This window comes from Triticum urartu, chromosome 1A (genome assembly GCF_056163025.1).
Source record: "Triticum urartu cultivar PI428250 chromosome 1A, HENAU_Tu73, whole genome shotgun sequence".
In the NCBI taxonomy this organism is placed as follows: Eukaryota; Viridiplantae; Streptophyta; class Magnoliopsida; order Poales; family Poaceae; genus Triticum; species Triticum urartu.
This window is the reverse complement of record NC_141873.1, coordinates 419,833,190-419,849,206: the sequence shown is the minus strand read 5'-3', so window position 1 is coordinate 419,849,206 and position 16,017 is coordinate 419,833,190.

Sequence of the window (16,017 nt, the reverse complement as noted above, 5' to 3'; positions counted from 1 at the left end):
GTGCGGTTTAAGCCGCGTCTTGGGGCATGCCGCAGTTGTGCCCCCCTCCCCACCTGTGCCCATGGTATTTTTAATGCGTAATTATGTACGCGAGGAACGAGTTTCGCCGTTTGGCTGGGACTAGGGTGGGGGCTGGATTGCTACGCGAGCTCAGATCGCGCCAGGCGGTCTAGTTACCGATTGCTCCGAGCGCGCTTGAAGGTGTCCAGGTCTTGAAACGCCGAACCGGTGGATTGCCTTGAGAGGCTGCTTTACGCTTCTGCTGCGAGGGCTGCGGTGTGCTCCTTCATTTGGAGAGAGCGCTCTGTGTTTCCATTGACTGTAATAACCTCGCGAGGTCCTGGCATCTTGAGCTTGAGGTATGCATAATGCGGTACTGCATTGAATCTCACAAATGCGGTTCTCCCGAGCAGTGCATGATGACCACTGTGGAACGGGACTATATCGAAGATTAACTCTTCGCTTCAGAAGTTATCCGGGGATCCGAAGACCACTTCCAGTGTAATTGAGCCTGTGCAATGGGCCTCTACGCCTGGAATGATGCCTTTAAAGGTCGTTTTTGTGGGTTTGATCCTTGAGGGGTCTATACCCATTTTGTGCACCGTGTCCTGATAAAGTAGGTTCAGGCTGCTGCCGCCATCCATAAGGACTCGAGTGAGGTGGAATCCATCAATGATTGGGTCCAGAACCAGTGCGGCGAATCCGCCATGACGGATACTAGTGGGATGGTCCCTGCGATCGAAAGTGATCGGATAGGGGGACCATGGGTTGAACTTTGGGGCGAATGGCTCCAACGCATATACGTCCCTGAGCGCACGCTTCCGCTCCCTCTTGGAGATGTGGGTCGCGTATATCATGTTCACCGTCCGCACTTGTTGGGGAAACCTCTTCTGTCCTCCGGTGTGTGGCTGCTGGGGCTCCTCCTCGTCATCGCTATGTGGCCCCTTGTCCTTGTTTTCGGCAATTAACTTGCCGGCCTGCTTGAACACCCAACAATCCCTGTTGGTGTGATTGGCTGGCTTTTCTGGGGTGCCGTGTATTTGACACGAGCGATCGAGTATACGGTCCAAACTGGACGGACCTGGTGTACTTTGTTTGAATGGCTTTTTCCACTAACCGGGTTTAGAGCCTTTGAATCCGGCATTGACTACTGTATCCTTGGTATTATCGCTGTTAATGCGGCGCTTACGTTTGTTGCAACGTGACCTGCTATTGCCGTCCTTGGTATCCGAAGTACCATGGTTCTTTGATATGTTATTACTGCGAGCCAGCCAGCTGTCTTCTCCCGCACAAAAGCGGGTCATGAGTGTCGTGAGGGATGCCATAGATTTCAGCTTTTCCAGACCAAGGTGCCGGGCTAGCCATTCGGCACGGATGTTGTGTTTGAAAGCCGCTAGGGCCTCTACATCCGGACAGTCGACAATTTGATTTTTCTTTGTTAGGAACCGAGTCCAGAATTGCCTGGCCGATTCTTCTGGTTGCTGAATTATGTGGCTTAAGTCATCGGCATCTGGTGGCCGCACATAAGTGCCCTGAAAGTTGTCGAGGAATGCGGCTTCCAGATCTTCCCAACAGCTCACGGACTCTGCTGGCAAGCTGTTAAGCCAATGCCGCGCTGGTCCCTTGAGCTTTAGTGGGAGGTATTTGATGGCGTGTAAGTCATCACCGCGGGCCATGTGGATGTGGCGGAGGAAATCCTTGATCCATACCGCGGGATCTGTTGTGCCGTCGTATGATTCAATATTTACAGGTTTGAAACCTTTTGGGATTTGATGATCCATTACTTCGTCTCTGAAGCATAAGGGGTGTGCGGCGCCTCTGTATTGGGCTATATCGCGACGCAGCTCGAATGGGTCTTGCCCGTTGTGTTCGGCCCGACCGGATTTGCTTTTACTGTATCCGGCGTGACGTTTATCGTCTCGCAGAGTGGCGCGCCCTCGTGATCCGTAGATCGATCTTGCATGCTTTGCTTTGTCCTCCAATATGTCTCGCAGGTCTAGCGTATCTCCCCATGCCTTTTTATTTGAATGGCGTCTGGGTGCAGGCGGAGTTTTTGGCTGGAATGCCTCTCTATCGCGGCCACGAGGTGGCCGATCAGCCGCATCATACGCTTCTTCCTCCAGTCGGGGTAGCAACCTACACTTTGGGTAAATCTTGGAGGGGCGCTCAAGTTTATATTCCTCGGCCGCGAGGACTTCAGTCCATCTGTCAGCTAGCAGATCTTGATCAGCTTGAAGCTGCTGCCGCTTTTTCTTAAGGCTATTTGCCGTGGCTATAAGCCAGCGTTTGAAGCGCTCTTGTTCGACAGGATCCTCTGGCATGGCGAATTCGTCATCGCCGAGGCTTGCCTCGTCCTCGGAGGGGGCATGTAATTATCGTCCTCCTCCTGTCCATCTGCCGCTCTCTCAGGAGGGCTGGCTCCTCCATCCTCTTGCTCTAATTCGTGCTGGAGGGGATTGTTGTTGTCTTCGGCACTATCCGGAGTGTTATTATCTCCTGTGCCGGTATCACCACTTTTGCTTTGGCGGGACTTAGAGCGGCACCGCTGACGTCGGCGCTTGGGTTGCTTCTTGGAGGGGTCATCCTTCGCTATCTCGTCGCCATTGCCTTCTTTGGGTGTATCCACCATGTATATATCGTATGATGAGGTGGCTGTCCAGTGCCCTGTGGGCAGGGGTTCCTCTTCGTCTCCCGCATCGTCATCCATACCGTCGATGTCTTCGGAGTCGAAGTTGAGCATGTCGGTTAAGTCATCGACAGTGGCTACTAAGTGGGTGGTGGGTGGGCCGTGAATTTCTTCGTCGTCCGCATCCCAGTCCTGCCAGACATAGTTCGACCAGGATCCTCCTGACAAGGAAAGAGACCTTAATGAGTTCAGTATGTCGCCAAAGGGCGAGTGCTGAAAAATATCCGCGGAGGTAAACTCCATGATCGGCGCCCAATCGGATTCGATAGGAACGGGCGCAGGCGGTTCGGAGTCCGTGGCCGGAGAAGGATCCGACAGTTTAACAACACGGCTCTCATCCAAGGTAAGGTCGATGTTTGGCTCGATCGCCGCTGAGGGTAAGGCCTCCGTAGCGGGGTCTATCCACCCGTCCATGGACGGTGCAACTGCCTCCAAATTGAGGGTCGGAGCGGCTGCCTGTGTGATCTCCTGAACACTGTCCGATGGTAGAGCTAAATCGTACTCATCGTGACCGCGTGACGCACAAGGCAGAGGCTCGAATCCGTCGAAGATCTACCACGATATCAGAGAGGCTAAACCCTAGAAGCTAGCCTATGGTATGATTGAATGTTGTAGTTGTTGTGTCCTACGGACTAAAACCCTCCGGTTTATATAGACACCGGAGAGGGTTAGGGTTACACAAGGTCGGTTACAAAGGAGGAGATATCCATATCCGTATTGCCTAGCTTGCCTTCCAGGCCAAGTAGAGTCCCATCCGGACACGAGACGAAGTCTTCAATCTTGTATCTTCATAGTCCAACAGTCCGGCCAAAGGATATAATCCGGCTGTCCGGAGACCCCCTAATCTAGGACTCCCTCACTAAGCTTGGGAATGCCCCGGATGGCATCCCCTCTTTCGTCTTCGTTCATCGGTAACTTTACTTGGAGCTATATTTTTATTCACCACATGATATGTGTTTTGCTTGGAGCGTCAATTTATTTTGTTAGGATTTGCTTGCTGTTATTTAGAACAATGTTTTGCATCTTTTATTTCAATAAAAGTGGCATTGATAGCCTTTACTTTGTCTATTTTAGAAGTCTTCATGTTGTGGTTTGAAAACAGATAGTTTACCGCTGTTGCAATAATTCCCTAGAAAAGTCAGAATGCGATAAAATGTTGAAACCTTTTGCATATTAAGCTATGATAAATTTACTACAGTGGGAATTTTCTTTCATAATTTTTGGAGCTAGGGAAGTATGAATGTTGCTGCATTCTTTACAGACTGTCCTGTTTAGGCAGATTGCTGTTATGTTTGCATTGTTTACATATGTTTGCTTATTTAATGATTCTATTTGATGATAGGAATATTAAATATGCAGAGGCATTTAGTATGCAATGTTGAAAAATAATTTTAGTGATTTGCTACAGTAGAGTATGATAAGATTTTTGCAATGTCTTATACTAACTTATCTCACGAGTCCTTGTTGTGTTTTGTGTGGATGAAGCTTTTGAGATTTAGGGAGACCGTGATATGAGAGGAATTAAGGAGACACAAAAGCTCAAGCTTGGGGATGCCCAAGGCATCCCAAGATAATATTTCAAGAAGTCTCAAGCGTCTAAGCTTGGGGATGCCCCGGTTGGCATCCCACCTTTCTTCTTCAACAACCATCGGTCAGTTTCTGTTGATCCTAAGTTTTTGCTTCTTCACATGATGTTTGCCATTCTTAGAATGTAATTTTATTTTGCTTTGCTTGCTGTTTGAATAAAGTATCAAGATCTGAAATTCTTAAATGTTAGAGAGTCTTCACATAGCTGCATAATTATTCGACTACTCATTGATCTTCACTTATATCTTTCGGAGTAGTTTGTCGATGCTCTAGTGCTTCACTTATATCTTTTAGAGCATGGTGGTAGTTTTATTTTGAAGAAATAGATGAAATCTCATGCTTCACTTAGATTATTTTGAGAGTCTTAGATAGCATGGTAATTTGCTTAAAATCCTAATATGCTAGGTATACAAGATTAGTAAAATCTTTCTTATGAGTGTGTTGAATACTAAGAGAAGTTTGAAGTTTGATGATTGTTTTGAGATATGGAGGTAATAATATCAAAGTCGTGCTAGTTGAGTAGTTGTGAATTTGAGGAATACTTGTGTTGAAGTTTGCAAGTCCCGTAGCATGCATGTATGGTAAACGTTGTGTAACAAATTTGAAACATGAGGTGTTATTTGATTGTCTTCCTTATGAGTGGCGGTCGGGGACGAGCGATGGTCTTTTCCTACCAATATATCCCCCTAGGAGCATGCGCGTAGTACCGAGGTTTTTGATGACTTGTAGATTTTTGCAATAAGTATGTGAGTTCTTTATGACTAATGTTGAGTCCATGGAGTATACGCACTCTCACCCTTCCATCCTTGCTAGCCTCTTCGGTACCGTGCATTGCCCTTTCTCACATTGAGAGTTGGCGCAAACTTCGCCGGTGCATCCAAACCCTGTGATATGATACGCTCTTTCACACATAAACCTCCTTATATCTTCCTCAAAACAGCCACCATACCTACCTATTATGGCATTTCCATAGCCATTCCGAGATATATTGCCATGCAACTTTCCACCATTCCGTTTATCATGACACATTCATCATTGTCATATTGCTTTGCATGATCATGTAGTTGACATCGTATTTGTGGCAAAGTCACCGTTCATAATTTTTCATACATGTCACACTTGATTCATTGCATATCCCAGTACACCGCCGGAGGCATTCATATAGAGTCATCTTTGTTCTAGTATCGAGTTGTAATCATTGAGTTGTAAATAAATAGAAGTGTGATGATCATCATTATTAGAGCATTGTCCCAAGTGAGGAATAAAAAAAAGAGAAAGGCCATAAAAAAAGAGAAGGCCCAAGAAAAGAGAAAGGCCATAAAAAAAGAGAAGGCCCAAAAAATTAGAGAAAAATAGAGAAGGGACAATGCTACTATCCTTTACCACACTTGTGCTTCAAAGTAGCACCATGATCTTCATGATAGAGAGTCTCTTGTTCTGTCACTTTCATATACTAGTGGGAGATTTTCATTATAGAACTTGGCTTGTATATTGCAACAATGGGCCTCCTCAAGTGCCCTAGGTCTTTGTGAGCAAGCAAGTTGGATGCACACCCACTTAGTTTCTTTTTTTGAGCTTTCATACATTTATAGATCTAGTGCATCCGTTGCATGGCAATCCCTACTCCTTGCATTAACATCAATCGATGGGCATCTCCATAGCTCATTGATTAGCCCCGTTGATGTGAGACTTTCTCCTTTTTGTCTTCTCCACATAACCCCCATCATCATAATCTATTCCGCCCATATTGCTATATCCATGGCTCGCGCTCATGTATTGCGTGAAGGTTTATGAGTTTGAGATTACTAAAGTATGAAACAATTGCTTGGCTTGTCATCGGGGTTGTTCATGATGAGAACATTCTTGTGTGACGAAAATGGAGCATGACTAAACTATATGATTTTGTAGGGATGAACTTTCTTTGGCCATGTTATTTTGAGAAGACATAATTGCTTAGTTAGTATGCTTGAAGTATTATCATTTTTATGTCAATATGAACTTTTGTCTTGAATCTTTCGGATCTGAATATTCATACCACAATTAAGAAGAATTACATTGAAATTGTGCCAAGTAGCACTCCGCATCAAAATTCTATTTTTATCATTTACCTACTCGAGGACGAGAAGGAATTAAGCTTGGGGATGCTTGATACGTCTCCAACGTATATATAATTTTTGATTGCTCCATGCTATGTTATCTACTGTTTTGGGCAATATTGGGCTATATTATCCACTTTTATATTATTTTTGGGACTAACCTATTAACCGGAGGCCCAACCCAGAATTGCTGTTTTTTGCCTATTTCAGTGTTTCGAAGAAAAGGAATATCAAACGGAGTCGAAATGGAACGAAATCAACTAGAGAAGTTATTTTTGGAAGGAAAGCTACCAGATGGACTTGGACCCCACGTCAGGAGCCAAGGGAGGTGCTCACGAGGGTGGGGGCGCGCCCCCTGCCTCTTGGAGCCCCCGAAGCTCCACCGACATACTTGCTGCACCCATATATACCTACGTAACCTAAAACTTCCAGAACAGACAATGGATCGGGAGTTCCACCGCCAGAAGCCTCCGTAGCCTCCGAAAACCAATCTAGACCCGTTCCGGCACCCTGCCGGAGGGGCCAATCCCTCTCCGGTGGCCACCTTCATCATCCCGGTGCTCTCCATGATGAGGAGGGAGTAGTTCTCCCTCGGGGCTGAGGGTATGTACCAGTAGCTATGTGTTTGATCTCTCTCTCTCTCTCGTGTTCTTGAGGTGATACGATCTTGATGTATCGCGAGCTTTGCTATTATATTTGGATCCTATCGTGGAATTGTCACGGCAGATGTCCTTAGTGTCAGGACTTAGTCGCGAGGCCAACGCATCTATGTGGTAGCTTGAGAGGGGTTGAGTGGGATGAGAGGCACAATGTTTTACCCAGGTTCGGCCCCCCACGGTGGAGGTAAAAGCCTACATCCTGCTTCATTGATATTGATGATGATGATCACGGTTACAAGAGTGCTCTATCTCGAGAGCTATTGTCTAAACCTAACTTGTCCAACTTGTGGAACTTGTCCATCTTGTCCCCTTTTGAGGAGCCCTGCCCCTACTTATATATGTTGGAGGGGGGGGGGTTACATGTAGAGTCCTATTAGTATTAGGACTAGTCTATCTCTAATACAAACCGGATACAAGTCCAGGTCTTAGCTCCTTGTAAGATAATGTTCCTCATGCCTTTCCCCTTAAACTGGCCCACCATAGTATGAACTGGCCTTCATGAACCGCCCGTTGGGCCTCCGGGTCTTGTCGCTCCTCTGACCCGCCTGCCGGATTACCAATGAATCATAAACCGCCAGGTCCAAACGGGTCACCAGTGAATCGTCAAGTCTCAGCCGGGTCTCAAGTAAACCGCCAAGTCCGGACGGGTTATACTTCCGGCCGGTTTACGCCGCGGGGTATATCCCCATCATTAGCCCTCAAGTTTAGCTTGGATTTATCCATGGTAAACTTATGCTACAAGAACCAATTTGACAGGTTGTGCTTCGGATTAAGCATTCTTGTAGATAGGCACCTAATCATCCTTAAATCCTTGTCATTTCCTCCTTCTAGAAAATCCAGGTCAATAACCAGCCTCATACTCAAATTGCTGACGTTGGTTTCTCATAGAAAAATATTATGAAGAATAATCCACTTGAGTCGGCTTCCAAAGCACCGGTTTAAGAAATATAGGTCTTGAAATACTCATCTGATATTCAGCCGGTTTGAAGATATAAAACTTGCCGGTTTAATATTACCAAAATTGCCGGGTTATAAAAACTGATAATTTTGGGTCATGATTGTTGCCAACGCCGGTTCATGATTGTTGCCAACGCCGATTCATGATTGTTGCAGACACCGGGTCATAATGATTAGTGACGCAGGGTCAATAATTGTTGGTGACGCCGGTTTATAATTGTTGCAAACACCAGGTCAATCTGGTTAGCTCAAAACTAAATTTTAAAAGATATTTCTCCCTTATATACATATTACTTGTAGCCCCCAAGTCTTGAACAGAACAAAGTGATGATTTGAGACTTGCTTCCATATAATTACTGCTACTTTGAAGAAATCCATGTTGCTCATCTCAGTCACTAGTAAAAACTGAAGACTCCATATATGTAGCCCTCAAGTGCCGGGTTGTCATGCTTGCAGCAACCTGGGACTTGTAATTGCCTTATACTCATAAAAACTTCAACCAGTGTAGCCCCCAAGGGCCGGGTCATTAATGCAAATAATGAGCAGGGACTTGAATTGTTGACAGGAGCAATTGGTAGCCCCCAAGGGCCGGCTCATTATGATGTGATGAGTCTGGTCTTCGATAAGACTAATAAAAATGACTTTGCATTAGCCCCCAAGTGTCATGGTGCATGCTTGCAGCGACATGAGACTTGCATATTTGATATAATCTTCAATTGAATAATGTAGCCCCCAAGTGCCCGATCGTGAGCCTGCAGCGACTCGGGACTATTCCTTCAATTGTAAAATAAACCATATCCATTGATAATATAATAGCCATTGCGCTAAAGCGACTTTCAAAACCTCAATAATACCGGTTATTTAATAACCATAATAAAATCCAGCCATGTTGGCTATTCAAGATAACATAATCCGGTATGAAAACCTTATTCATTCAACATCATAATGGAAATTCAGCCAAGTTTGGCTATTTGAATAATATAACCCAATGATTTATAAGCGCATGATTCCAATGGAGCAATCCAAATATATACTAGCGACTTATAGTCGAAAGCCAGGTCGGTTTAATAAACACCGGATAATTTCTCATCATATACCGGCAACTTATCGTCTTAAAGCCAGGCCGGTTTGATAAACACCGGATAATTTATCATCATACTGGCGACATATAGTCGAAAGCTAGGCCGGTTTAATAAACACCGGATAATTTATCGTCATACTTTATTCAACCTATTTCTGCATACAACAAGTTTAAAGTGTCCTGGTGGTTTACCGCCGGACGGGTCATAATGCCCGACATATAACCTGGGTTTATAACCGAGGCTGCACTTAAGAATAATCAAATATGAAATACATCATACCTGTGACATTGAATCACATCGTTGGTTTACCAACTTTTTGTAGTAAGAGTGATAACCCCAATCTTGAGTAATGATAACTCCTTTCATATTGTGTCGGTTTATGATAAAACCGTACCGGGTTGTGATAAACACCGGTTTAACCATATATAATACTGGCGACTTGTAGTCAAACCAGACCGGGCTGATAGTCTCCGGATTATAATTTGATCGTGTACTAACAACTTGTAGTTGAAAGCCGAGCCGGGTTCATAAACACCGGTTTACTCCATAATAGGATGGTAACAGAAAATCAAACCGGGCAGATAGTCTCCGGATTAAGATTTGACCGTGTTCCGTCAATTTGTAATTGATAGTCGAAACAGTTTAAGAATTTGTCGGTTTTCAAAACGCAACAAAAGAAATATATGTCTAAATGAAACAAAATTTCAAAGGCAATGATAAAACAATTGGCAAAAAAGAAGCAATTGAGGTCATCAAATGGCATTACCATGGTCGGACACGACCAAGCCCCCAATAGGCGTAGCTATGGTTCAAGTCAGCCAGGTCCCCAAATGATGCAGTGGCATTATGCCGATCAAGAGGCATAGCGATGGTTCGGGTTCGACCAAAGCCCCCAAGTGATTCTGTGGCCTTAGGCCGATCAAGAGGTGTAACACCCCGGATATGATTTACCCAATTTGAAATCCAACTCTTGCCGTTTCCGGCCTTAAGTTATTTTATTTTCTCGGGTTTGGCCCTTTGTCTTCGTGTGTTGTTATCGTTGTCATGCATCTCATATCATGTCATCATGTGCATTGCATTTGCATACGTGTTCATCTCATGCATTTGAGCTTTTTCCCCGTTGTCCGTTTTGCATTCCGGCGCTTCATTCTCCTCCAGTGGTCATTTCTACCTTTCTTTCGTGTGTGGGGATTAAACATTTCCAGATTGGACCGAGACTTGCCAAGCGGCCTTGGTTTACTACCGTAGACCGCCTGTCAAGTTTCGTACCATTTGGACTTCGTTTGATGCTCCAACGGTTAACCGAGGGACCGAAAAGGCCTCGTGTGTGTTTCAGCCCAACACCCCTCCAATTTGGCCCAAAACCCACCAAAACCCTCTCCATCATCTAGAGCGTTCGATCATGATCGCGTGGCCGAAAACCGCACCTCATTTGGACTCTCGTAGCTCCCTCTATGCCTATAAATAGACCCCCTCCGAAATCCGGATCTCCTTCTCCCCCGAAACCCTAAAAATCGCCCGCCGCCGACGGACAATGTCCGGCTCGGGCCGGACACATCGCACCGCCACGCCCAGCCAGTGAGAGGCCGCCACCTGTCCCGCGCGGGGCCTCCTCCGCCGCCGGCCCGCGAGGCCCAAGGCGGGCCCTCCTCCGCCGCAGCCCGGGCCGAGCCGCCCCAGCACGCCGCCCGCGTCTTCCCCTTCGCCGGCCACCCCCGCCGCCGCGCACCATCTCCGGTGAGGTCGCCGCCCCGCCGCCTCCTCGCGCCGCCCGTGGCCACCTCGTCGTCCGTGCCTGCCGGTGCCGCCTCCTCGCCGCCTCCTTGCCGCCCCTCGTCGCCGGCAAGGCCGCCCCGGCCGGACGGTTTCTACTCCAGCGACCCACCTCCGATTCTGGCGACCTCGACTTCCACGCATGAACAGTGATCCCGGCCGTATCTGGATCTGTGATCTCGTTCGGGTTGACTTTTTGCCCGAAACCCAGGTCATGTGCCCATCTTCATCATGCTATATCTTTGCATCCGTAACTCCGTTTTGGGCATATAGCATATCAAAATGTTCATCTCAGAGAGTACATCATTTGATTCCATTGCATCATTTTCATTTGAGTTCATCTCGATGCCCGAAATGCTTTTAGAAGAGGGCTACTTGAGATAATTGTCAGATCTGCTACTCCATTTAGGCATTTGTCATTTTTGCCATGATTATTGTGTGGATGATATGCCTATGAGCTCTACATATGTTTTGTTAAGGGTTTTGCCATCTTTCCAGAGGTGCAACCCATGTATTTTTGTGATGTGTGTGGTGCCTAGCATGAGCTTGCAAAGTGAGGCACTTGGTAATGCTGATTTCAGGGACTTAGCATTTCCACTAAGTCCTTGACCTGTTTATCTCATATGGCCATATGTTCATGTTGTTTCCTAGTGATCCGTGCCTCTTTTGAGGATGATCAATAAGGATGTTTTGTAGATCTTGTAGTGCTCTATCCATCCATGTATTTGTTTGAAATTATGGAGCACCCTAGCTTGAGTCAATCAAGCTCTACTTTTGCTATTTCGTGAATCTGGGCAGATTGTCTACTTGTTAGCGATTTTGCCGATGATGTTGTAGTTGATCCGTGCATGCTATGCTATTGTTCTTGCCATGTCTAGCTTGAATTTTGTGTATTCTTGATGGGTGTATGCTTAGATTATCCTGACATGCTCTGTAGTGAGTGCATCGAGCTCGTAAACATGCCTACTTGATATCTATTTTCAGCATGCTCCAGTTTTCACTAAGTCTGAGAACTGATTATGTTTTTGCCATGTTCACATGCTTGCAATTGTATTGTCTGATCCCTTTTGGCTCAAGGTCACTAAGGGACTTTTGTTAAGCTCTTTGAGTAGCTCCATGCCATGCTTTACTTTGCCATGTTCAGGTCCTGTAGTATGTAGTTTTGTTGCTCCGAAGAGTGCTACCTGGTCTGAAATTTCAGACAAGTGTTAATTTCACTAAGTCTGAGATCTGTTTACCATATGCATTTTTGCCATGCTTGTTTGAACCTGATAATGGATGAATTGGCCGTAGCTCAGTGCTAGACTTTTGTTAAGCATCTTGAATACATCCCTGCCATGTATTTTGATGCCATGTTTGGGTGCTGTAGCATGTTCATCTTGTTGCATTTAGATGGCTACTTGCTGTAAATCGCAGACCGGTGTCATATTTGAATCGCTTGCCTTTTCCAAACCGTAACTCCGATTCCGGTGATCTTTATATCGTTTTCAAGCATTTCCATCTCATCTTTCCAGTGGCACACTTGGATTCCCATGTTGAGGCCAGGTTCATGCATCGCTTGTCAAATCTTGCATATGCATCCCGCATCGCATCCTGCAGAGCATACCATCCTTGCATCATATTGTTTGAGCTTTGCACGTGGTTGATTGTGTCCTTGTTGCTTGTTTGTATTATTTGGGTAGAGCCGGGAGACGAGTTCGCTAACAAGGAGCCTGTTGAGTTTGCTTTCGAGGATCTAGTCAACTCTGACAACTTTGCAGGCAAGATGATCATACCCTCGAAATCACTACTATCTTTGCTTTGCTAGATGCTCGCTCTTTTGCTATGCCAATGCTACGATGCCTACCACTTGCTTTTAAGCCTCCCAAATATCCATGTCAAACCTCTAACCCACCATGTCCTAGCAAACCGTTGATTGGTTATGTTACCGCTTTGTTCAGCCCCTCTTATAGCGTTGCTAGTTGCAGGTGAAGATTGGAGGCCGTTCCTTGTTGGAACATTTATTTACTTGTTGGGATATCATTATATTATCTTGTTATCTTAATGCATCTATATACTTGGTAAAGGGTGGAAGGCTCGGCCTCTCGCCTAGTGTTTTGTTCCACTCTTGCCGCCCTAGTTTCCGTCATATCGGTGTTATGTTCCCGGATTTTGCGTTCCTTACACGGTTGGGTTATAATGGGAACCCCTTGACAGTTTGCCTTGATTAAAGCTTTTCCAGCAATGCCCAACCTTGGTTTTACCATTTGCCACCTAGCCCCTTTTTCCCTTGGGTTTCCGGAGCCCGAGGGTCATCTTATTTTAAACCCCCTGGGCCAGTGCTCCTCTAAGTGTTGGTCCACCTCGTCAGCCGCCGGTGGCCACCAGGGGCAACTCTGGGCTGGCCTACCGGAAGTTTGGACAATCTGAGTGTGCCCTGAGAACGAGATATGTGCAGCTCCTATCGGGATTTGTCGGCACATTCGGGCGGTGTTGCTGGTCTTGTTTTAACCTGTCGAAGTGTCTTGAAGAACCGAGGTACCGAGCCTGATCGGAACGTCTCGGGAGGAGGTCTATTCCTTCGTTGACCGTGAGAGCTTGTCATGGGCTAAGTTGGGACTCCCGTGCAGGGATTTGAACTTTCAAAAGCCGTGCCCGTGGTTATGGGCAGATGGGAATTTGTTAATGTCCGGTTGTAGATAACTTGAACCTTAATTAAATTAAAATGAATCATCTGAGTGTGTTACCGTGATGGCCTCTTCTCGGCGGAGTCTGGGAAGTGGACACGGTGTTGGAGTAATGTTTGCGCAGGTTGTTCTCTAGTTTCTCGCTCGCGCTTTGCCTCCTCTTCTCGCTCTCTTTTGCGAACAGGATATCCACCATATATGCTAGTCGCTTGCTGCAGCTCCACATATATTTTTACCTTGCCTTACCTATAATCTTAAATAGTCTTGATTGCGAGGGTGCGAGATTGCTGAGTCCCTGTGGCTCACAGATTACTATTACACCAGATGCATGGCCTGATGATTCCGCTCCAGGTGACGCGCTCGAGCTCAAGTGGGAGTTCGATGAGGACTCTCAACGTTACTATGTTTCCTTTCCTGATGATCAGTAGTGGTGCCCTGTTGGGGGTGATTGGGACCGTGTCGCATGTTGAGTTATCTTTTATTTTGGCGCCGTAGTCGGGCCATGAGTGTTTGAATGATGTAATGTTATTTATGTACCTTGATTGACGTGGCGAGTGTAAGCCAACTATGTTATCTCCCCTTTTATTATCTATATATTACATGGGATGTTGTGAAGATTGTCTAACTTGCGACGTATGCCTTCAATGCGATTATGTCTCTAAGTCGTGCCTCGACACGTGAGAGCTATAGTCGCATCGAGGGTGTTACAAGTTGGTAATCAGAGCCTTCCCCGACCTTAGGAGCCCCATTGCTTGATCGTTTTTAGCAGCTGAGTTGTGTCTAGAAAAATGTGTTGAGTCATTTAGGAATTATATATCGGAGAGTTTAGGAATTCTTTTTACTTCCCAGTCTCCTCATCGCTCTGGTAAGGCATCCTGACGTAGAGTTTTGACTCTTCTCTTCTCAAATTTGACAAAAAAAAAATTATAGGATCACGCGGGTATCTTGGAATTGTTCCGATGGTTTTATGATGAGAACATTGTCTTGGTGCCTCCTGTCAGGGGTTTTGTGGAAGTGTCCCGGGGAGTTGAGCTCTGAGGTGTTGTCGTCATAATTTTATCGTTGCAGTTCTGGAATACCTGAGTTTAGTACGCCAACATCGAAAATCTCTTTTATGCAGTTCGTTGGTGAGATAACCTCGACGCCACCCAGTACTGGGGCAGGAGTTCGGGAGTATCGCCATAACTTGTATAACGGATGCTTTTCGAAGGTTGAGGTAGATGGTTTCTGAAGTTTTTCTCGGTTATGTGTTGAAGGATGGATACAGCTGGATGTAAGATTTGCTAGATTTGGGTGAGATATTATGCTTCCCCTGTATCCCCAACACCTGATTGCATAACCGGAATGGTTCGGGAGTTTCATAGGTGGGAATTCTAGTAGCTCTAGTTCTTCTTCCACGGATAGTTGGTTTGAGATTGGGATTTCTTACCGATTATTCATTCTTGATCCGTACCTTGTTGATTTATTTCTCTACCTTAATTCTACATGGTTTCTCAATTTATGGATATGTGACCATTTCAAGAGGAATGCATTCGTTCATTTTGTTCGGATGTGAAGACTATATGTTGCAATTTTCATTCCGTTGGATTCAGCTTCAATATTTGTCTATCAATGTGCTAATGGATGTCAATCTCTTCAGGATGGCTCCTCCAACACGCACGACTCCGAATCCTGATCCTCCACCACCTCCACCTCCTTCGGAGGCATGGCAAGCTGTGATGGCCGCAACCAATGCAAACACACAGTTGATCATGCAAATTCTTCAAGAGCGCAATCAAGGCAACCAAGGGAACCAAGGCAACAATCAGAATCACTCTGCTACACTCAACCAGTTCCTTGCTAATGGGCCAAAGACTTTCAGCAATTGTGTTGAGGCAACCGATGCTGACGATTGGCTTGTGGATCTGTGCAAGCATTTCGAGTGCAGTAACGTCAGGCCTGAGGACTTTGTCAAGTTCGCTTCCTTCCAACTCAAAGATCAAGCTGCAGAATGGTTCCAGCAGTACAAGGATTCCAGAGTTGGATGTGTTATCACTTGGGATGAATTTCGTCGAGATTTCAGAGCTCACCATATCCCTCAGAGAGTGGTTGAAAGTAAGCATGAGGAATTCCGCAACCTGAAGCAAGGCTCTTTGTCTGTCTATGACTACAACAAGTTGTTTCAGAAGCTCGCCCGCTTTGCCAAGCAGGACGTCCCTGATGAGAAGATCATGATATACCAGTTCAGGGGTGGTCTCAGAGAAGAAATTCAGTTAGCCCTTGTCCTCTTTGAGCCCTTGAGGTACAATGAGTTCTACAACATGGCATTGAAGCAAGAGGCCGCTCAACTGAGGTGTGATGCTTCCAAGAAGCGAGTCAGAGATGTTACTCATTCTTCCTCTACTCAAGTGGCCAAGCAGCAGAAGAATTGGCTTCCTCCTCCTCTGTTTCGTCAGCCGTATCCGCAGAAGAGCAAAGGTGGCAGTGGTTCTTCCCACCCACCCAACCCTGGCTTTCAGAACAAGACTTCGT